The 23434-nt window shown below is 38.7% G+C and overlaps 1 protein-coding gene across 12 annotated transcripts in view; it reads left to right on the top strand.

Annotated features, from left to right (window-relative positions):
* Nucleotides 1–8615: 8615 nt before the first annotated feature.
* The window catches only part of LOC106095970 (voltage-dependent calcium channel type A subunit alpha-1), a 296916-nt gene continuing 282097 nt past the window's right edge, over nt 8616–23434 (top strand). For all 12 annotated transcript variants that reach the window (XM_013263455.2, XM_059368089.1, XM_059368092.1 and 9 more), the window contains exon 1: nt 8616–8688. The gene's annotated coding sequence lies outside the window, so the exon portion shown is untranslated. The remainder of the gene's footprint in view (nt 8689–23434) is intronic.

Below are 23434 nucleotides of genomic sequence, written 5' to 3'. Positions count from 1 at the left end.
TACATCAGGTAATGAACCGATTTAAACCACAGTTGTTTGAAGTGATACAAACCACCAGATGCAAATTTTCAGTCAAATCAGATAAAAATTACGCTGTCTAGATGCTCACGAAGTCAAGACCCCAGATCGGTTTAAATGGCAGCTATATCAAAACATTGACCAATTTGGCCCATTTACAATCTTGACCGACCTACATTAATAAGATATATTCGGCGCAAAATTTCAAGCATCTAGCTTTAGTCCTTCGAAAGTAAGCGTGCTTTCGACAGACGGACGGACGGACATGACTGATCGACTTAAAATGTCATGACGAACAAGAATGTATATACTTTATGAGGTCTTAGACTCATATTTCGAGGTGTTACAAACGGAATGACGAAATTAGTATACCCCCCCATCCTATGGTGGAAAGAATAAAAAAATCAGTCTATCACCAAAAGACACACTACGACAGCTAAAATCACAAATTCAATTCAATCCCATGGCAGCCGGTTGCACGCACCGGATTAACCTGATGGAGTTCTTCATCGGCAAGGGTTGCCGCCTCAGTGTATAACACACTGCTACAACAACAACAAATTCAATTACCAAATTGTTGAACATCAACTCTTTTCACATACAAGTTGTTGGATTTTCCTTCCCGTGATTTTTTTCTGTGTATAAAAATGAGACATTTTAATTTTATTTCATTTTAAATATTCGTTTCTGAATATCTGTGGTTTTAAAGATGAAACACAAAAAAAAAACCATAATTGTTTTAATAATTTCACATCTGAACCAAATTAAAAACTTTTGCCGTTTACCGAACGTACAGAGGTTTCTCCAATTTGTGGTAGTAATTATTATCAACTTTTTATTTCATTATCCCAGGATGTTTCTCTGGGTCCATCGAAGACTTTGTCCTTGTTTATTGTTTCACCAGCATAGCATTTTCAAAGGATTATCTTCTTTTAATTGCATGTAATTCGTTTACTGCTGGCATAATTGTGTTGTTGTCGCTCTTCCCGTGCAACAACAATGTACACAAGAACCATGTATGAGTATATGTTGAACAGAACTCCATTTCAATGGAGTTCCTTTGGAAGGTAGTTAAAAAACTTACCAACACAAAATTTACATTTTCATTTTTTGTGTACACATTAAACGGTAGTAGTGGAAATGTAAATTCCTTGATGCGTTAATGGAGATAGTGTTTACATCCTTATTGCAGGCAAACAAATAAAAAAATCAATTGTTTACAAGGCGAGGTTATTGTTTAATGACTTCCGGTTGGACAAAATAAATATCGTACAATGGATGAATGAGCAAATTTCGTTAACATTTATGAATCCAAAAATTTTTTTCGAAGGTTTGGGTCTATGTCACGTAAGGATGTAGAGGGAAACAAAATTACCCACAATTCTAAATTTTGTCAATATCGGGTAATGAAAGAATCCTTTATGAGCCCATGGTCTTAAACCGGGAGTTCGGTCTATATGCCATCTATATAAAGGGTGATTTTTTTGAGGTTAGGATTTTCATGCATTAGTATTTAACAGATCACGTGGGATTTCAGACATGGTGTCAAAGAGAAAGATGCTCAGTATGCTTTGACATTTCATCATGAATAGACTTACTAACGAGCAACGCTTGCAAATCATTGAATTTTATTACCAAAATCAGTGTTCGGTTCGAAATGTGTTGTCTAAAATCTGGACGTTGCCAATTCTGGCATTCATATCTCCCATTAGGCAAAAGTTTGTTGGGCCAAGATCCAATAAAAAGGAGTCAAATTTTTCAGCCTCATGCTTCCAGCTAGTACAGTTTATGTAGATGGGAATTAAATAGACTGTGTTACCGCAAATATTTAAAGATAGAAATGGATAAGAGTATGACGTTATAAAGTTAGCTTTGAGTGAGATTTTTAACTCTTTTTTGAATCCATAGAGGCCTCCTCCACTTGCTCTACCAAATCTATTCATTTTAATTGCGTCCACCCAGTGTAGGTAGTAGTTTTTGAGGTATGACGAAAAGTTTGATCGTTTATTTGCAGTTACATGTGTTTCAAATAAAAGGAAAACATCAAAATTATTTAAAAAAGTTACAAAATTACCAGAATTGAGACAACTTTGTAGATTTGAAACATTATAAGATAGTATATGGCACGAATCAAACTGCTATTGTGTGAAAGAACCTGAGCTTACATTACTTGAATTAACTGGTTTTTGACAGTGAACTTCAAAAGAACAATCTGTATCTGCTAGAATATTGTTGAGATAATCTGCCTCACGTTGAGAAGGTGCAAGTATTTTACCATCTCCCCAAGTGTATCTTATGTCGTCAACGAAAATACAGAATTCACCTAGACGAACTTTTATATTGTTTTTGCTACTGGATAGTACTTTAGACAGTTTTCTTAGATTGTATCTATTCATCTGTTCAACGGCAGTATAATCTTTTTGTATATATATAGATTTTCCATTTAGTTTTGTCCTTGAATCGATTACACGCTGCGCTTGTCCATAAGTATCAAGAGAGAAGATAAAGGATTTGCCAGACGATAACATTCTTGTTTTCACGATATCAACTTCCATTTTCAAATCATCTTTACATATTTTTTCAAATCTCTTCTTAGCTGATAAGGTGCTTTTACACGAAAGCCCACTCACCACAACATTTGCCGACCTGCTTCGTCTATCTATTTGTTCAATTCGGTTCGTAAGCTTCTCTACCTCGATTTTCAACTTAGAGTTTTCAACTTTCAAGTCTTCCACTTCTTGCTTAATTGCAGCCACATCCTCCTTCTTGGCAACGTCCTTCAATTTGTCGTCCAACATATCCCCCAGCTTGCTCCATGAGAAAACATCTTTGTGGTCAGAATTCATGCTTTGGCACGGCGAAAATTTTTTCGGTGTATGATTTGCCTGATCTGGTGATGTTGATAATAACGTGCGCTTACTATTCATCTGGCAACACAGTACAACATATGATCGACGATAACGATAAAATACTTCAGCTGGCACTTGTTATCGATTAACAGCCTTTCGACAAGTATGATAGAATAGTACAGCTGATGTTTACCTTTTGCCTTGTCTGTGTTAGTGAAGAAGAACTCACATTCCAATGAAGAAATAATTTTCCTTTCGCGATAAAAATTAATAGAATGTGTAAAATCTTCACATCACAGGCAACCTCCAAGCCGCCTTCGTCAGTGGGTGTTCAGCAGGCGCTGCTGTATACTTTAAGAACTTTTTTGGTGTACGAACGGATGTATTTAAGTTTTTAATTATCAAAGTTTGGAGCACGGAACAAAAGGCAGCTGCACGTGTGTGACTGAGTCTTTACTCCAGTCAGACTCACTATACCAAGCTTCAGCTAATTGCGACAAAACCCTAAAGGAATGGCAAAAGTCAGGCGGTGCCGACTGTGTAATACCCCACACCAGCCCTATAAGAATAAAGTGGGAGCTATATATAATTCTAAACCAATTTTGATGGACCTCGGTGGATGTTTTCAGATAATTATTAAACAATCCGTACGAAAATTTCGAGCAAATTTTTTGGCAATATGGAGCTCAAATCAAGAGCATTTGAAGTAAAGAACGAATTTAATATCTATTTTCAGGGCAAAGTGTCGGTGGCCGCCCCAGCCCCAAAACACCCATCCATCGGTTCATATTTACCAACCTTGGCAATATGGGGCTCAAATTAAAGGGATTTGGGAGTGGAGCAAGAATTTGATATCCATATTTGAGTCGGATTGATACTCATACTTTTCGATAAATTTACACTCATTTTGGGAACCACCCTACACTCAAACAGAACTTATTTACCGATGATGCCATTATGGGGCTCATATGAAATGTATTTGAAAGTAGATCATGAATCTTATACTTTACTTTAAGCGCCAAGTGTCTGGGTAGTCACTCCATCCTCGAAATACCCCCTAAACCGGAAATATTTACGCATACAGTAATATAGGACTTAAAAGAAAGACATTTGGAAGTAGGGTAAAAATGTGCCTAAGAACCGAGCAAGGGCAAACTTCTGACAGAACAATAAGTGCTTTTCGATTTAAATTTAAACACAATTATAAGGATCTTTTTATAGCACACTCCGAACGGCGTGCCGCAGTGCGACACCTCTTTGGAAAGATTTTTGTACATGACCATGGATGGCATGTTACCTCGCAAATGTGGGCAGTACTAAGAGGGGATAACCACCACTTTAAATTATGTCCGATGTTCTTGCCGGGATTTGAACGCAGGCTTAAGCTACAGTGGCACGAATTAGATATTCACTTTTCCGATACCACAAGCGACCACAAGAGTTGTGCTCTTATACAAACTAAACTGAAATTAGGTGATACAATGTAAGTACAACATTTCTTAATGTAATGAATGTTGAAATCATTTTGGGTTAAACAAATATGAAGCTAAAATATATCTAATAAAGTTATTGAAACACTTATTTACCTCTAGTCTACACAGATAAAAGTTATTTTGGAAAACAACAACTTTTGTTGAAAAAACAACTACAAAATTTGTTAATTTTCCTGCAACAAATCGGGGCGAAGTGTCACCACCCTAAAAATATATTAGAGAGTTAAATAATGTGCAGCGGAGCGGCCCGGTTTGGCTATCTGTTATAAGAATTTGGATTTGAACGAGACCCGTAGCCCTGAATATCTTGATCGCCACCTTCAAATTGCTTGACATTATGGGGCTCAAACTAAATTGTGCTCTAGCCCGATGCTGATATAATTTCAGGGTCCGTGCACTAAACTCCCTTCAAACCGTCATGGCATAAAGGAGCTCAAATAATAGCTATTTGAGAAGAAGGCGAATTTGATATTCAATTTTGAGGCCAAGTGTTTAGTAGTAGTCCCACCCCATAAACTCCCCCTAAACCAATTGCCATTGCTGCTCAAATAAAAGGAATTAAACAGAAAAGCACGATGCTGATATTTTTTCGGGGCTAAGTGCGTGGGTGGCCGTCCCACCCTACATACCCCTCAAACTGGGCATATTTGTGGAATATGGTAAAAAGGGGCTCAAATCTGTCTAGGGCGGGATGTTTGGAGGCCACCATAGCGCAGAGGTTAGCATGTCCGCCTATGACGCTGAACGCCTGGGTTCGAATCCTGGCGAGACCATCAGAAAAAAAAATTTCAGCGGTGGTTTTCCCCTCCTAATGCTGGCAACATTTGTGAGGTACTATGCCATGTAAAACTTCTCTCCAAAGAGGTGTCGCACTGGTGCACGCCGTTCGGACTCGGCTATAAAAGGGAGGCCCCTTATCATTGAATCCGACTGCACTCATTGATATGTGAGAAGTTTGCCCCTGCTCCTTAGTGGAATGTTCATGGGCAAAATTTGCAATTTGTCTAGGGCGTTCGTCACTCCTCCAAATCCCGCCGAATGCAAATTTAAACCAATAATGACAATATTAGACTCAAATGATAGGTATTTGAGGCTAGAGCACGAATCTAATACTTGGGGCTCTACCTCACCCTCAAAAACATTCCAATATAGGACATATTTACCGACCATAGCAATATAAGGCTCAACTGAAAGAAATTTGGGAGTAGAGCACCAATATGGTATCCACATTGGGGCTTAATATCTGAAAGGCCGTGCCAGCACCCCCAAAGATGAAATAAGAGAGTGAAAAAAGAACCAGGGCCTGCTCCGCTGCCTATCCAGCTAGTATACATCTAAATCTGAACTGATTTCTATAATATTTCAAGTAATATCGAGAGTCAAGCAAATCCTTTCCGCCAAATTTCGGGAGAATCGGTTAACAAATGAGTACTTTATTGCAATATTAGTCTAAATCGGACGAGCATATGTATGAGAGCTATATCCAAAACTGACCTGATTTTTGACAATTTCAGTAGGCTCCGTCTCTATGCCAAACAAATTTAAGTGCCAAATTGAAAACGATCGGATTAAAATTGCGACCTGTAGTTTGTACACAAATTAATATGGACAGACGAACAGGCAGATAGATGGACATAGCTAAATCGAATCAGAAAGTGATTCTGAGTCGATCGGTGTACTTATCAATGGATCTATATCTCTTCTCTCTGGGTGTTACAAACAAATCCAATAAGTTAAAATACCCTGTACCACAGTGGTGGTGTAGGGTATATAAATGCGGCTGACTTGAAAGCCCTAAATCGGCAGAATTTACTATATGGCAGTTAGATCTAAATATAGTCCGATATGAACCATATTTGAATCGGCAGTGTGGGGGCTAGAGCACATCATTGTTTCAAATTGCATCGATATATTTAGATACAGCTGCCATGTAGGCCGATCTGCCGATAAAGGGTCTGGAAACCTCGAATCCTTTGTTTTATTACCCAATTTCGCTGAAATTTGGAACAGTGAGTTCTTTTTAAGCCCCCTGATGTCCGACCTAAACATGGTTCAGATCAGACTACATTCAGATTTAGCTACCAAATAGACCGACCTTGCGATTAAGGGTCTGGAACTCATAAAAGCTGCCTTCATTGCCCGATTAAGTTTAAATTTAAAGCAGTGAGTTGATTTAAGCCTCCCGCCATTCGACCCAAATATGGTTCCGATCGGACTATATTTAGATATGAGCGCAGTATAGACCGACCTGCCGATAAAGGGTATGAAGCCCATAAAAGCTTTATTTATTAGCTGATTTTGCTGAACTTTGAAACAGTGAGTTGTTTTAAGCCTTCCTCCATCCGACCCAAATATGGTTTAGATCGGACTATATCTTGACATGAGCGCCATATAGACCGATCTGCCGATAAAGGGTCTGGAACCCATAAAACTTAATTTTTTACCCGATTTCGATGAAATTCGGAACAGTGAATTGTTTTAAGCCTCCTTAACATCAGGTCTTAATCCCACAAAAACCACATAAAAGGAGCATTTTTCAACCGATCCAATCTGGACGATGTTTAACAAAAATGTTAAGAGGGTTACCAAAATGCACTGTTTTAAATTTCATCCAAATCGGATAAAAATTCTCCTCCAATAAATACCCAATATAATATAATAAAATAGGTTGATTAATACATCTATGGTGGTGGGTATGGAAAGTTCGGCACGGTAGAACTTAACACGTTTTTACGTGGTTTATTTGAGAATACAATATGCCAATTTTTATTTTAATGCAGTCTTGTCATCGGGTAAAAGGCGACCCCCATAGCACATACGCTGATTAAGTCAATTTTTGAATTTCATGTCCACTCTTTGTTGGTAAGTGGCTCCTGGTTTTGACAGACGGACAGTCGGACGAACATGGCTGGGTCGAATCAGGACGTCGAGGCGATTAAAAATATATATACTTTATGGGGTCTAGACGAATATTTCGAGGTATTACAAACGGAATGGCTAGATTAGTATACCCCCATCCTATGGTAGTAGGTATAAAAATAGTATAAATTTTTTTCAGAAGATTTTTGTACTTAAAATTGCCTATTTTGTTTGCTAATTTGGCTGACCGAAATGTTTGCTAATACAGCAGCCCCATGTTTGCTGCAGTAATGTCTGCTTTCCCATTTTCAGTAAACTAAAACTGTTATTTTACCAAATGTTTTTGGTGTTTTGAATAACAAATTTGGGTGAGTGTAGTTTGCCTGAAAATCAAAAACATTTATTTACGGTACACTCTAACAAACAACATCAAAGGCAATGTTCAAATGGACACATGTAAAAGTTTACCAATGTGCTTATTAAACATGTTGTTTTGGTTTCCACGGTTGCAAAAACCAACGAAATGTAAACAAAACAAAAAGATGTATGTGGAAGCGGACACTTGTTGATGTTGGAGAGCTTCAAGGGCAAAAGCTCCCTAAAGCTACTATGCATATAGCAATGACAAGAACCTGACACTGGCACAAGGGGAAGCTCAAACATATGATTGTATACGAAATGGAGATGCATAAATTAATGGGCGTTTTTAGCACATCAAATTTCATTCAATAATAGGTAAAGAGCTCTCTACTTTACATTAAAAGAGAAAATTGTTTGTTAATTTTTTATTATCAAATTTGTGGGGGTTTTGTAAAGCTTCCGTTTTGACATTTAACAAAAAATCCCTTTTGGGATCAAATGCTTACACTCACACACACACGCACATCTGCATATGAAGCAGTGGCCAACACAATACTATCGTGTATGTGTGAATGAAGTGGGGGTTGTTTTCGCTGGCACTGGAACTGACACTGCATGACAGCGGCGAAACGAACGACTATAGGCCTCAGCAAATAAAGACAAATATAGTGCACCCCTTGCGAGTGTGTGTGTGTGTGAGTGTGTGCGTGTTTTTGTGGCAGGTGAATGGGCCAAAATATAGATTTATCCCATTTACACAAAGTGAATTGAAATTCTAAACCACACTGGGGTACAATGCCGTCATTCCTTTCCATTTTGACATTTCTAAGCTCAAACGGGCACCAATACCAGCACAAGCAATTACGAATTTGTTACATTTACACTGTCCGTGTGGGAATATGGTGTGCGTGTTTGTAAACGAGTGTTTGATTTTGCAGAGCTGAAGCGAACGAAGCTGAAGGAAGGAAAAAAACAGCTACAAATACATGGAGTGCGTGTGTTTGAGTGTATGCGTGCAGTGCAAAGTTTTGAGAGATTCGTTGAAATTTTTTCCCCAAATGGTTAGACAAAAATCGTTGGTAGCTCTGTGAAAAATTTAAAATAAATTGGTAAATTCAAGTGAAAACCCCATAAATCCTCAAGAAAAAGATTCCTTGCACACTAACGCACAAAGTAAAGTAGAAATTCGAACGATGTCTGTGAAATTCCACAAGGAAAAATGTGAAATGGAAAAATTCGGGTCCCAGTGAAACGTAATCATGCCAAAACGCTGCAAGGATGAGGAAAAAAATATCAGATTATGGCCAGAGAAAATGAAAAACCAGTGTCTACTTTTAGGGGGTCTTGTTAAATGAGTGAAAATTTTTGTTCTTCAACGCAATGAAAAGTAAAGAAAATTCTTTTTGATAATGAAAAATATGAATTTTTGGTCTTAAGGAAAATTCAATACACATGTATGCAGGTTTTTGGGTCAGGGGGCTGGTGCTGGTCCTAGAGCTGCTGTTCTGCTGCTGCTGCTGATACAAGTGAATCTCAAACAAAAGTGAACGAGAGCGGGTGTGCGCGGCTTAATACGAGGTTGAGGGAAATTCCTTATACCTACATGAAATTAAACGACCAAAAATATACATATCGCATTTGACAAATAAAGTAAAGTGGACTTTTCGCTAAAAAAAAAATCTATGCCCCATTAGTAAAATTTTCACAAAAAACCAAATTCAGATTGGCCGAAAAAAGCAAAATCGTGTTCTAAAAAAATAAAAAAAAATCCAACACAAAAGTTGATGGAAAAAAGTTTCTTGCAAACGCAAAGGCATAGAAAAAGTATAACAAACCCGTAACCTAATTTGAGGCAAAGGAAAAAATTTTCGCCTCTCACCACTCTCGCACTACGCTCTCATCCCGGCCTTCTGCCCTTACCAAAAATCGCCCCAACAAAACCTCCACACAAAGCTGACAAAGGGCGAACGTTAAAATTTGTGAAAAGTGTTTGTGTTGTTTTAAGGGAAAACATTGTATGGAAAAAGTAAAATGAGAATATAATTATGAACTTTATAAGGACTGGAGTACATCTAAGAACAGAACAGAAAAATAAAAAAAAGTACTAATATTTAAATACTTAAAATTAAATTTTTATACAAAAATCATTAAAATTCTCCAAAACCCATGCTCAAATATTTGTCTTTCTCAAAGTAAAATCAGAAAAACAAAAATCTTTCCTTTTTAGCCATAAACGACATATCGTCGCCTAAGCCAATACAATCGGGTCGGCTGTTAGTATTTTTTGTCCTTCTTGTTTTTTTTTTCCTTCTTTCTTTATTCTCTGCTCTTTTGTGTATTCGTGCCTAAAGAAAACGAAAAACACACAGGAAAAAATAAAAATTCGGTCAAATTTTTCTTGAGCATGTTCACGCTTGTATTTGTGTAAGCATGTCTTTCGAAGTGTTAGTGTGCCATCGAGCCTGAAAGTGCCCACATGAATTATTTTGCCAGTGTGTGTGTGTGTGTAAGCAACTGAATGTAAAGATATTTTGTATATACACACACATATTTATTAACTCGGAAAATTTTATAAAATCAATTGATTCTCCAAACTAAACTTAAAAACAAGTAAAAAAAAGAAATATTGAAAACAAGAACATTTTCTTTATTATGAGAAAAAATAGATATGACTGCAAAAGCTAAGTCCTTTCGTTCAAAAAATTCCTTTACTCACCACAGCTGCTGTGTGTTTATGTGGTTTTATGTGTGCGTGTGTGTGTGTGTGTTTTCAGTGTCGGTATTTTTATTCTGCCATAATCATGACAATTCTGATATGAACTCTCACTGTTGCAAGACAATATACTCTTGTTCTCTTTCGCTCTCGCTCTCACTTTTGTCCCACGACTGCTATCCTTTACAAATCTAATGTCACCAGCAAAAAGCATGACTTTTACAAAATTTAGGCCAAATATATAATTTAAGTCAAGCAAAATAAATTATAGAAATGAGTTTTGCATTTAATTTTTTTCTTATTTAAGTGATATAAATATTTAATAGCCAAATTATCCAATATACATATAAAACTGCTCTGAATTTGTATTAAAAAAAAAAAAATTGGTGAAAATTTTTAATTTTTTTTAAGTCATAAAAGTATGAAAAATTTGACATAATGCCTCGAATTTTCTTATCAATTGCAAATTGTTTTGAAATTAGACTAGAAAACACTGTTAATGCAATCTGTAGCAATTTTTTATACCCTACACCACTATTGTGGTATTGGGTACTATAACATAGCGCATTTGTTTGGAAGACCTAGAGGAAAAAAGTCAGACCTTTTGATGAGTATACAGTTGGATTCAGAATCACATTCTGACTCGATTTAGCTATGTCCGCCTGACTGCCCACGTTAGTTTTTTTACGAAGTACAGGTCGCAATTTTCATCCCACCATCTTCAAATTTGGTTTTTGACTTAGAGACGAATACCTACTGAAACTGAGAAAATAGGTTCACATTGAGATATAGCTTTTAAATATCGTCGGGCTACTGTCATCTTACTTCATACGGCATTTTGTGCAATTGAGAAAAACGCACTTAAAGCTTGACCCTTAATTACTCAAAACTTGGCCGTAAAGCATGGTTGTTTTAATACCCACTACCGAACAATGGGGGTATATTAATTTTGACATTCGGTTTTCAACACATCGAAATATCAATTTCCGACCCTAGGTTAGAGCCTAGGTTGAACATACACCTGAGCCAGCAATCGGCTTGTTGTGCGCTCTAAATACTAAAAAAGTAACCTCGAAAAGAAAATCTAAGTAAGGAATTCCGTGCTGCTTACAAAATCCTTAACTGCTTTCCATGCCACCACCCTAAATTGGTTCATGTCTGGTATAGTGTCCTCACCTAAGTGCAGGTATTTGTTAGACGCGAAAGGAAATGTGTCAACGTCTCATCATCTTCCCCGAATGTCCTACACATACCACCACTTGCCGATTTTACATAAGTGAGCTCGTAGTCCTATGTGCTCAGTCCAATAGCTATACTGACCTCCTTCTTACTTCCTTTCAGTAAAAGCCTCGTCTTCCCACGATCTGAATCCCCCCATGGGATTTTCGCCGTCCTACCGACTGTTTCGCACAGTGTTACATGAGCTCGTTGACCTATGTGCCCAGTCATGATACCAATAGCTATACTGACCTCCTTCTTACTTCCTTTCAGTAAAAGCATCGTCTTCCCACGATTTGAATCTCCCCATAGGATTTCCGCCGTCCTACCGACTGTTTCGCACAGTGTTACATGCAGGTATACGCGCAGGTATTTGTTAGACGCGAAAGCTGGGCAATGACAAAGGAAATGCTCCAACGTCTCATCATCTTCCCCGAATGCCCTACGCATACCATCACTTGCCGCACCGATTGTACATAAGTGAGCTTGTTGTCCTATGTGCCCAGTCATAATATCAATAGCTATACTGTCCTCCTTCTTACTTCCTTTCAGTAAAAGCCTCGTCTTCCCACGATCTGAATCCCCCCATGGGATTTTCGCCGTCCTACCGACTGTTTCGCACAGTGTTACATGCGTTTGTCGCCCAGGCCCTTAAACCGGACTGCGTCGTTAACCAAGTTTATCGACGGCAGCTCTCTGACCTTCACCGCCAAATCGTCTGCCCTTTCATTCCCCTTTACTCCGTCATGGCCGGGTGTCGGTGCGGATTGTGTCATCCTCAAAGAAGCCTTTAATCTCCTTCTAACACTCCAAGACAGTTCGTGACTTTAACGTCTTGGTTGTTTTTGCCCTTATGGCAATTTTATTGTCCGTAAAGATTTTCACACTCGACGTGCTGGCGTTCAAGATCACCCCTAAGTATTTGACCTTGTCAGATATCAAAATTGAGGAAACGTGGTGCGTTAAATTGGCCCACCTTCGTCTTCCTCGTGAAGAGGCAAATTTCAGTATTTTCTGGGTTAACATTGAGAGCTCTGGGTCTAGCCCAGTCATATGTCGTATGCAAGACCCATTCGGGCCTTCTGCATAGCTGGTTGGGATCCTAATCCCTTAGAAATATTATAACATCCTCTGCGGAACGGGCGGGCTCAAATACTTCCCCAGTCAACATCCGTAATAGATCATTTATGATAGTCACCCATAGTAGTGGCGATAAAATGCCCCCTGTGGCGTGCCTTGTGCCGCTTTCTCCCTTATATTAATGGCATGGGATCACCTATTCCTTAGCATATGGTTAACCAATCTTTAAGGACCAGGTCCATCCGGTATTGGTCTAAGGATTGGATCAGTGTGACGGTTCACACATTGTTAAAAGCCCCTCCGATGTCAATGCATACCGCCACGTTTATACGTTTTGGTATCGAAGGATTCTTCTATTTTATGCACAACCTCGTGCAGGGCAGTCTCCACCGACCTTCCCATGAAATAGGCATGTTGTTTGTATTTGAGCAGTTCACAATGTGTTCCATGGTTTTGAGTAGAATGGTTTATAGGTCTGTAGGCCTTTGGTGTCGAATAACTTGCCTTGCCGGGCTTGGGTATAATTACCACTCTTGCTTCTGCCAGGCTTTGGGAGTAAATGCATGTCCTAGACAGGCTGTGAAAATATTGGCCAGGTGGGGCGCCAGATAGTCTGCCTCTTTCTGTAGTAACGCCGGAAATATTCCATCAGGTCCGGGTAACGTAAATGGTTTGAGGCTACTCAAGGATTCCATCACCATAAACTAATTCAATTCGGTCGGACGGAACTTTAGATCTGGGATATATGTTTAAAGCCAAATATATTAAATTTGGAGATTCGGCAGCTATATCCAAGTATGTCCCGATATATATCATATGCGGCAAAGATGTCCATGTGCCTAATATATTCTTTAATGGGCGAAGAATCTTTAATCGGTAGACCGGTCTATATGGCAGCTATATCCAAATATGTTCTAATCTGGACCATATTTGGCAATGCTGTCGAGGGACTAATACAACTCACTGATCCAACTTTCTGCGAAATGGAGTATAAAATACGCCTTTTATAGACCGAAGAATTTAAGGGGTATTGTCATATATAGCAGATATATACATATTTGATGCTATCTAATCCATATTCAGCACGAATGTCAAGACATCTAACACAACCCACAGTTCCGCATTTGATAGAAATCGTGTGATAAATGCGGCTTTTTGGGCTCAAGATCCTAAAGCGGGATATTGGAGTATTCGGCCACAACATCCAAATTTGGTTCGATCTGGACCATTTACAATAAGAATGTCAACATTCGTATGGGAAAAATATGACTTTGTGGCAAATTTCTGCTAAATATCCCAATTTTTAAATGCTGCGGAGATGGATAAAAAAATTCTGTGATGCTTCAGTTTTTATAGAAGTCATTTAGAGAAGTTTTTAAAATCGTTTGATTTGATTTCAATAAAAGAAGGTTTTCTATTGGTAGATCCATATTTGATAACAACTCAATAAGATGATGTGGATCAAATAACACTAAATGAGTTAAATGCTTGTCGATTACAGAATGTATGCAATCAATTTCTTCTATGTTGGGGAGGTCAGGCTCCAAACAATTTCTTAGTGACTTCTTATATTTTCAAGAGAGAAAACAGAAATATTTGATGGCCCTACTTGTTTTTGATATCAATTATATGGTACACATATATGCATGATAAATATTCTGTGGGGCTTCACTCAGAATCAAAACCATGTTATTTCCCCTTTTCATTGTTTCATTGGCTTCAAAATCGTATGATAGGTCTCAAATTAAGACTTTCGAATTTTAAGCGCCTCCTGGAACTATCTATGGAGGCCAGCGTGGCGCAGAGGTTAGCATGTCCGCCTATGACGCTGAACGCCTGGGTTCGAATCCTGGCGAGACCATCAGAAAAAATTTTCAGCGTTGGTTTTCCCCTCCTCATGCTGACAACATTTGTGAGGTACTATGCCATGTAAAACTTCTCTCCAAAGAGGTGTCGCACTGCGGCACGCCGTCCGGACTCGGCTATAAAAAGGAGGCCCCTTATCATTGAGCTTAAACTTGAACCGGACTGCACTCATTGTTATGTGAGAAGTTTTCCCCCGTTCCTTAGTGGAATGGTCATGGGCAAAATTTGCATTTGCCTGCAACTATCTATTCTAAAGAAATGTCGTTTTATTATTGCTTTAAGTTATGTTTCTATACAAATTGAATATATACTGAGCACTTGCAACATGATAGCACTATCAATTTGATTTGTCAAAAATATTTGTAATTTTGATCCATGTGCAAAAATTTTGGATATGGAACAAAATTGTCTCTCAAATCTCGAAAACTGTGGGTTACATCAAGAATTCTCGAAAATTCTTAATGTTTGTACCTCCTTGAAACTCTAGAAACTGTTTCTAACTCAAAAAAGTTAAAAGTGGCGTATGGAAGAAGATGGCATTAGGCCGACGACATGTTTACATTCGTCCGATTTGGACTAATATTGCTACTATTGGGTTGCCCAAAAAGTAATTGCGGATTTTTCATATAGTCGGCGTTGACAAATTTTTTCACAGCTTGTGACTCTGTAATTGCATTCTTTCTTCTGTCAGTTATCAGCTGTTACTTTTAGCTTGCTTTAGAAAAAAAGTGTAAAAAGTATATTTGATTAAAGTTTATTCTAAGTTTTATAAAAAATGCATTTACTTTCTATTAAAAAAATCCGTTATTACTTTTTGGGCAACCCAATATATGGTTATTTAATAACCGATTTTCCCGTAAGTTGCCATGAAGGATTCTGCTATGACCCTCGACATTACTGTTGTATGAAGGTTCAGATTTACATATAGTTCCCATGTATATATCTATAGCCCCATTTTCACTTCTAGATTCTTGGTCATCGCATTTACCAACCGATTTTGCCCATGTTTGGAACAATGTCTTCTGATATGATTTTTGCTATATATATAGGTTTTGGTTGAAATCCGTTCAGTATTAGATATGGCTCCCGTTATTTGTTCGTCCGATCTTGAATATTATTTATAGTTTTGTATTATTCGATTAATCGTTTATTTGAAAATTAAGGTTCAACGATTAACCGAACAAGGCCAAAAAGAGTTGTCGATAAACTGATTGATATATCCTACTAGCTGACCCGGGCGAATTTAAGTTTGGATGTAAGGTGAACTTCATTCTTAAAAGACTTTATATCTGCCAGATATTCTCATGATATCTGATTTAGGGGTGTTTTCGGGGGTGAGGTGCTGCTTGTGAGGTATTTTGGGAAAGGGGTTGACCCCCAGAAAATTGGTCCCGAAAATGGGTATCAATTCTTGCTCTACCCCCAATTAGTCTCATTTAAGCTCCACATTGACATGGTCGGTACAAATGCCCGATTTAGGGGTGTTTTGGGGATTGGGGTGGTCCCCCAAACACTAAACCCGGAAAATATATCAGCAACATGCTCTATTCTCTTCTATCTATATATCATTTATTTGAACCCTATATTGCCATTGGCCTCAAAATTGGATATCAAATTCGTTTCCAAATTTCATTTAAACTCCTTAATGCAAAAGTCACCAAATAAATCCAGTTTGGGGTATTGGCCTTAAAATCTATAAATATCTAGTTCCGCGCTCTTTAAGACCCAAATTGTCTTGGTGAGCAAATAAGTCCTATTTGGGGGTTGTTATGATGGCGGAACGTGCCCTAGATAGTTGGTCCCCAATGTTGATTTCAAATACGTGGTCTGCTCCCAAATACCTTTCATTTGAGCCCCATATGTCCATCGTCGGCAAACATGACCGGCTTGGTGGGTGTTTTGGGGGATGCGCGGCCACTCAGTGAGTTGGACTTGAAAATATATATCGGATTCGTGTTCTATTCTAAAAAGTCTCTTATTTGAGCCTCATATTGCAATAGTCAGCAAATACTTCCTATTTGGGTGGTGTTGTGGGGTTGGGGTGACCCCATAGACACTTTTCCCGAATATTGATATCAGATTCGTGCTTTACTCCCAAAGACATTTCATTTGAGCCCATATTGCTGTGGTCGTAAACTTGTCCCCTTTGGGGGATGTTTTTAGGGAGAGGCGGCCCCCCAAACACTTGGTCCCATATTTGGATATCAAATTCAAATTCTACTATTAAATACTTTTTATTTTAGCCCCAATTTCCCATGGTCAGTAAATAAGTCCTGTTTGGGTGGTGTTTTGGGGAAGGGGTTGACCCCCAGAAACGTGGTCCCACATTTGAATATTAGATTCGTATTCTATTAGCAAATACCTTTCATTTGAGTCCCATATTGCCATGGTCGGTAAATATATCCGATTTAGGGGTGTTTTAGGGGTTGGGGTGGTTCCCCAAATAATTAGTCCGACGACAATTGGATATCAGATACGTTTTCTTATCCTAAATAACTTATATTTAAGTCCCATATTGTCGCGATTGGTCTAAATATATGTTTCGTAGTTTTTAGGGTGGGGCGGCCCTGAATATGGTGGAAATCAGACTTTGTTTAGATAAAGCTCCTATTCATAAATGATGCATTTTTCACCGTATTGTGACGAAAGCTGGCTCATATATATAACCGAGGTGGTGGGTATATCATAAAAATCATTATTGGCTTGACTGTTGGAGGACAAAGTAGAATTCATTGTGAAAAATTTCATCCAAATCGGTTTAGACTTGCTCCCTATAGTGGCTCAGGAAATGAAATCGGGAGATTTGTTTATATGGGGCCGAATCAGACCATATTTACCACGTATGTTCATACAAAAAGTTGTGCAAAATTCCAAATCGAAAAAGAATTGCTCCCTCTAGGGGCTCATGAAGTATAATCGTGAGATCGGTTTGTATGGAAGCTATATCAGGTTGTGACCCGATTTAGACCATACTTGGCACAATTGTTGGAAGTCAAAACACATCACACAATGCAAGAAGTTAAGATCCGAGATCAGTTTATATGGGAACTATATCAGGTTATGAACCGATTTGAACCATACTTGGCACAGTTGTCGACGGTCAAACCAAGTCGGATAATAATTGCGCCATCCAGAGGCTCAAGAAGTCATGATCAAGGATCGGTTTATATGGGAGCTAAATCTAACCATGGACCGATATCGACTGCCTCTTATAAGTGAAAATCGGGTGAATTATATATGGGAGCAACATCTAAATCTAAACCAATTGTTGCCAAAATTTATATCGTTTTGCTTTGGGCGAAAAAAGTGATATATGCACATTTTCGTGATGATTGGATTTGTTATCCAATCCGATCTCCACCTTAGTTGCAAAAATTAAAAGCGTGCTAAGTTTGCCGGACTGAATCTTGGGAACCCACCACCATGGACTCTACAAACTAAATTTAGTTGAAGGACATAATTTAATTCTACATACCAAACTTCTGTCAAACCAGGAAAAATTAAAGCTCCTAGGAAACGAACAATGATAATCGAGAGACCGGTTTATATGGCAGCTATATCAGGTTATAGAGTGATTTGGACCGTACTTGGCACAGTTGTTGAAAGTTATAACAGAACACCAAGTGTAAAATTTTAGCGAAATTCGACAAAAATTATGGCTTCCAGGGGCTCAAGAAGCCAAATCGGAAAATCACGCAATCGTGATTTCGACAGACGCACGGACATCTCTAAATTCAACTCAGAATATGGAGACGAGGAAGAATATACATGCTTTATGGGGTCTTAAACGAATATTTCGAGGTGTTACAAACGGCATGCCTAGATTAGTATACCCCCGTCCTATAATAGTGGGTATAAAACAAACGACAAATGGACTATCTGCACAGGAAGGATGTGCGGACAGACGGACATGGCTTAGCCGGATCAGCTGGAATTTCTGAGTCGAGCTGTTTTAAGCCTACCGACATCCGCTCCAAATATGATTCAGTTCGGACTATATTTATATATAGATGCCATATAGACCCATCTACCAATTTGGGGTCTGAAGCCCATAAAAGCTTTGTTTATTACCGACTGAAATATGGTTCAGATTAGACTATATTAAGATATAGCTGCTATATAGACCGATCTGCAGATTAAGGGTCCGAAGCCCATAAAAACTGTAGCCGATTTCGCTGAAACATGGAATACTGATTTTTTTTAAGCCTCCCGACACCCAACCCAAATATGACTCAGATCGGACTATATTTAGATACAGCTGCCAAATAGATCGATCTGCGCACATAGTGTAAAAATCCTGTAAAAGTCGCATTTATTATCCGATTTTGCTGTTATTTGACACGTGACTTGTAGTAAGCCTCCCGACATCCGACAAGCATATGGCTCAGAACAGACTTTTATATAAAATATAGCAGCCATATATACCGATCTTCCAATTTAGGTTCTTATTTCCATAAAACGGGATTTATTGTCAGATTTCGCTGAAACTATGACTTGTATAAGAGTACTAGCAACCTGAATCAAGTATGATCCAGACCAGCCCCTATTAAGATATAAGTATGGATATGCTAGTGGAGTTATAATAAAATAGGATGATTAATATATCCATGATGGTGGGAATCCAAAGTTCGGCAGGGCCCTTCATAATTATTCGTAGGAAATTTTTTGGGCATTCCAAAATAATGTGGTCTGGTCTTGACTTGAAGAGGTCTACAGCTTTGCTGTCGCTGGCTAGAGCAGATGTCTCAGTCATTATATCCGTCATGAAGTTCGTCGTGTATTATCTGAAAACATGCTGATTGACTGAAGGTTGCAAGTAATGACTTCTGCTGAAGCTGTGTGGACGTCGAGGAAGTATAGACTCTAGAACATCTGCTGTGTGTGTGTCACACACTGGCAGTCAGAAGGAGTTCCACTTTAGATTCCCATTTTTTTGAGGATTTGCCTGATTTATTGTATGTTTACATACGCAAGTTGTTGGACCTTTTAAAGCGATCAATGGTTCAATGAGAAGAACTTAAAGGCATCTTCCTTTTCTCGTTCCTCCATCACAATGGACGAAAACATCTGAGTCTGATAGGAGAGTGCTTCATATACCTAACCTATCCTTCGTTGGACTCCTGAACCTAAAATTGATATGTGTTCGTTATGGTAATTTTCAAGTAATTTTCAGTTCCTAAATCCACCGTAGCGCACAAGGTAGCATGTTCGCCTTGAGCATTGACCGCCTGGGTTCGAGTCATGGCGTGAACGTAAGAACCAAATAATGATGGCGACATTGGTGAGCAATTTTGACGTGTACAAACTTCTCCCCAAAGAAGTGTTGCACTGCGGCACTACGTTCGGAGTCGGTTGTAAAAAGGTAAGGCGCCTTGCAAGCAACCATTTCTGCGGAAGCTGTGAGGTCGTCGAGAAAGACGATACCATAGAACATCTGCTGCGTGAGTGTTTCGCATTGGCAGTCAGAAGGAGTTCCACTTTAGGTTCTCATTTCTTTGAGAATTTATCTTTTGAAGCGATCTGAACTGTTTAACGGTAAGAACTAGAAGGCATCCTCCTTTCTTCTTCCCATATCACAATGGGCGAAAATGTTTAAGAGAGTCTGATGGGAGACTGCCACATAAACCTAACCTAACTTAAATCAGATACCTGGACCAAAAATTTTGGTGTGTTCGTTTAGGGTCGTAAAGCAATTTTCAGTTCTTAAGTCCATCGTAGCGCTGAGGTTAACATGTCTGCCTAGAATATTGAACGCATGCGTTCGAATCCTGACGAGAAGTTTTCGGAGGTGGTTATCCCCTTCTAATGCTGACGAAATTTGTGAGTAGCTTCGCCATGTAAAAATTTCTCTCCAAAGATGGACGTAACACTCTGCCAGAATTTGCTGGCCATTTCTGAATGGGGTCGAATGAACAGAGTAGATTTTAATGCACGCAAAACGCAGTGCTGTTTGTTGTCCCACAAACGATTCACTGACACATAACAATCGTCAATATCTATCGACGGTGTAGAAATAGAAATCAAGCATTAGCGGCTCTTGATGTTCTAGGCGTGAAGATTCAAAGTTATGTCCGTTGGTCAAAACATGTATTCGAAGTGTCGAAAGAAGCATTGAAGTGCTTGGGCTTTCTTACGCAGTGTAAGAAATATTTCATTCCCTCTTATATCAGTCCGAAGATGGAATATAGATCGCATATATGGGCCGGAGCTCCAAAATCATCCTTGGATCTGCTTGACCGTGTCCAGAGGCGGGCGTTGGTGTTGTAGACGGTAGGGTATCCAACTCTTTTGTTTCCCTTGAACATCGTCGAAATGTGGGTTGTGTGGCGTTGTTCTATGGATTCTTCCAGAGTGTGTGTTCTTCGGTAATCTGTCTTCTGACTTGAGGTTGTTTGTCAGATATACAAATTTTTTTTAAAGCGCGCACCGGGTTGTAACCGATTGGCCAGCTGATCGGACCATGCACTACCGAGAAATTTTGTTTTCGCAAGGAAGGTTCGTATGTGGATGTTTCGTATGTCAGATGTTTTACCCGCTACTTACAACATCCAGAAATTCAAAGCAAGTGTCAATAAGCTCTGCTCCCTCTTTCCCCTTCCTACCTTAACTATCCTCTCCAACGCAATGCACTGCATATAGGGGACATCCCTTGCGTGTTGGTGGGCAAAATTGCAAATCCAATAAAAGATATTCATATTTTGCTGCAAATAAAGGATTTTCTGGTAAAAGAAGGCTTTAGTGGTTTAGCCAACTGAGATTCCATTTTAGTCAAGTAATACCTTATTTGGGAATTAGAGGGAAACATAACGAGTAAGTAAAACTTTTTATACAACAACTTTGTTTTTCACTTACAACATTTCCCAGACAAAATTTTCTGGACATTTCCAAAAATTTGGTCCTTATTGACCCACTTTGTACTCTCACTTAGCTCAGTATACCGAATTGTTGCAAACATGCCAAGTTTTCAAAAGACAGAATAAAATTAAAATATATTTTTAACCAATGGATTTGAGTATTTTTCAATAAGCCCTACCAGCATATGTCTTAGAACATCTAATTTTATGGACATAAAACTGAAAACACTTTAATTACTTTTAGTTCAAAGGATATTTGACAAAACCTTTCGAAGGGTAATACGGCCATGTGACAAAAAATGAGAAAAAAAAGTAATTAAAGCTACCTTTAATGTGCTGGCATAAAAGAGATATCTACCATGTGGTGGAATAGGACACAAATCCCCAAAATACAAGCAAACGGCACAAGATTCGTTAAGTTACCTCTGATTTTACATGACTTCACTCGTCCTTAAATAAAATTTTGTGTGCATAGACATGGATTAAAAAACACTCTCACACATCTTACAGCTGAGCGAGAGCTCTCTCTTTGTTTCTCTCACTTTGTCTGAAGCTACCGTTGTCATTTTCCTGCTTTCTTTTTTGTTCGGGTATTTCATTCGTGTTTCGTTTTGTTATATTCATTATTGGTGTTCTCCTTCGTGGTTTTGGTGTACGTAAAAAGTCTTGACAGGTCGTTGTATCCCCAACACAGCTGATTTTAATTGTTCAATGTATGCTACTAACACATAAACCACACACACAACACACACACCGACTCTATTGAACACTAATTTGAATAGCACTTTATTATGAGTGTGTTGAGTATTGAGTGGGTCACAGTGCGAGCGTGTGCGGGTGGTGCTCCCCAAAATAACCCAACAACATGCTCATATTTACCCTGTCTTTGACCGACTGTCGTTTGAATTGTTTGTATCAGCACTGCGTGTGTGTTTGTGTCTTAAATTGTTTTTAAGTGAATTTATTAGCGCTCCAGAGCACTAAACATAAATTGAGGTGTATGTATGCATCTGTGTATGTGTGTATAGGCAATTTGTTTTCTTCTTCGATATTCACTTTTTAGCTTTCTTCGTTTTGGCTTCGTGCATCTTTTTTTTAAGGTTTATATTTTGTTTTTACACCTGCTCTCTGTATTCGTCAATTGTTTATATTCAATTTGTTTACTTTACACACACGCAGCCAAACATCCACTCGTATGTCACTTTGCAGTCAGATGTTCAATGAAGCGGACTTTTTTCTTATAACCATTTCAGTCATTCCAAAAGTGTTGAAGATTTCTATTTTGGTAATTTGAAACCATAAAATATTAACATATTTTAAATTTGTTAAAAGGTTGCATATCTTAATCCAAACACCATTACTGTGATGCAGGATATTAAAACTTAGTGAATTTATATCTTCTGCATATCTAATGTCAAACCATAGCCTTTTGGAGACAATAAACGCTGGATTTCTTACGATTAGTTCTATGCATCAGAACGATATCAACTGACAAAGGGGCAGGCAAAAGATCCCCATCCCAAAAGCAGGTGAAAGCAGAAATGCGGACAGTTTTGTGCCGCAGGCACAATCCTGTCGAAAGACCTACAATGCTAAATGGTGCTGTGGTCAGTTGGACGGCGCTTCAAAAATCCAACCACTGTACAACAATTGTAGGCCACCGTAGCGCAGAGATTCGTATGTCCGCTTATAATGCTGAACGCCTGGGTTTGAATCCTGGCAAGACCATCAGAAAAAAATTTCAGCGGTGGTTTTCCCCTCCTAATGCTGGCAACATTTGTGAGGTACTATGCCATGCAAAACTTCTCTCCAAAGAGGTGTCGCACTGCGGCACGCCGTTCGGACTCGGCTACAAAAAGGAGGCCCCTTAACATTGAGCTTAAACTTGAATCGTACTGCACTCATTGATATGTGAGAAGCTTGCCCCTGTTCCTTAGTGGAATGTTCAATGGCAAAATTTGTACAACAATCAGTCGGATCTTCAGTTTAGCTGTCTGTACAATACAGCCGCACTGAGAATGCCACTATCTTATGCATGGAATTGAATGCCACACTTAATGCCTTTGCATATTGCGGTTGCGATTGCAGACGACTATACCTCAAAAAAAAGATTTGAACTGCAAT

Source organism: Stomoxys calcitrans, chromosome 4 (assembly GCF_963082655.1).
Source record: "Stomoxys calcitrans chromosome 4, idStoCalc2.1, whole genome shotgun sequence".
Lineage (NCBI taxonomy): Eukaryota > Metazoa > Arthropoda > Insecta > Diptera > Muscidae > Stomoxys > Stomoxys calcitrans.
The sequence above is the reverse complement of the archived record's forward strand: the minus strand, read 5'-3'. Positions and strand labels throughout refer to the sequence as shown.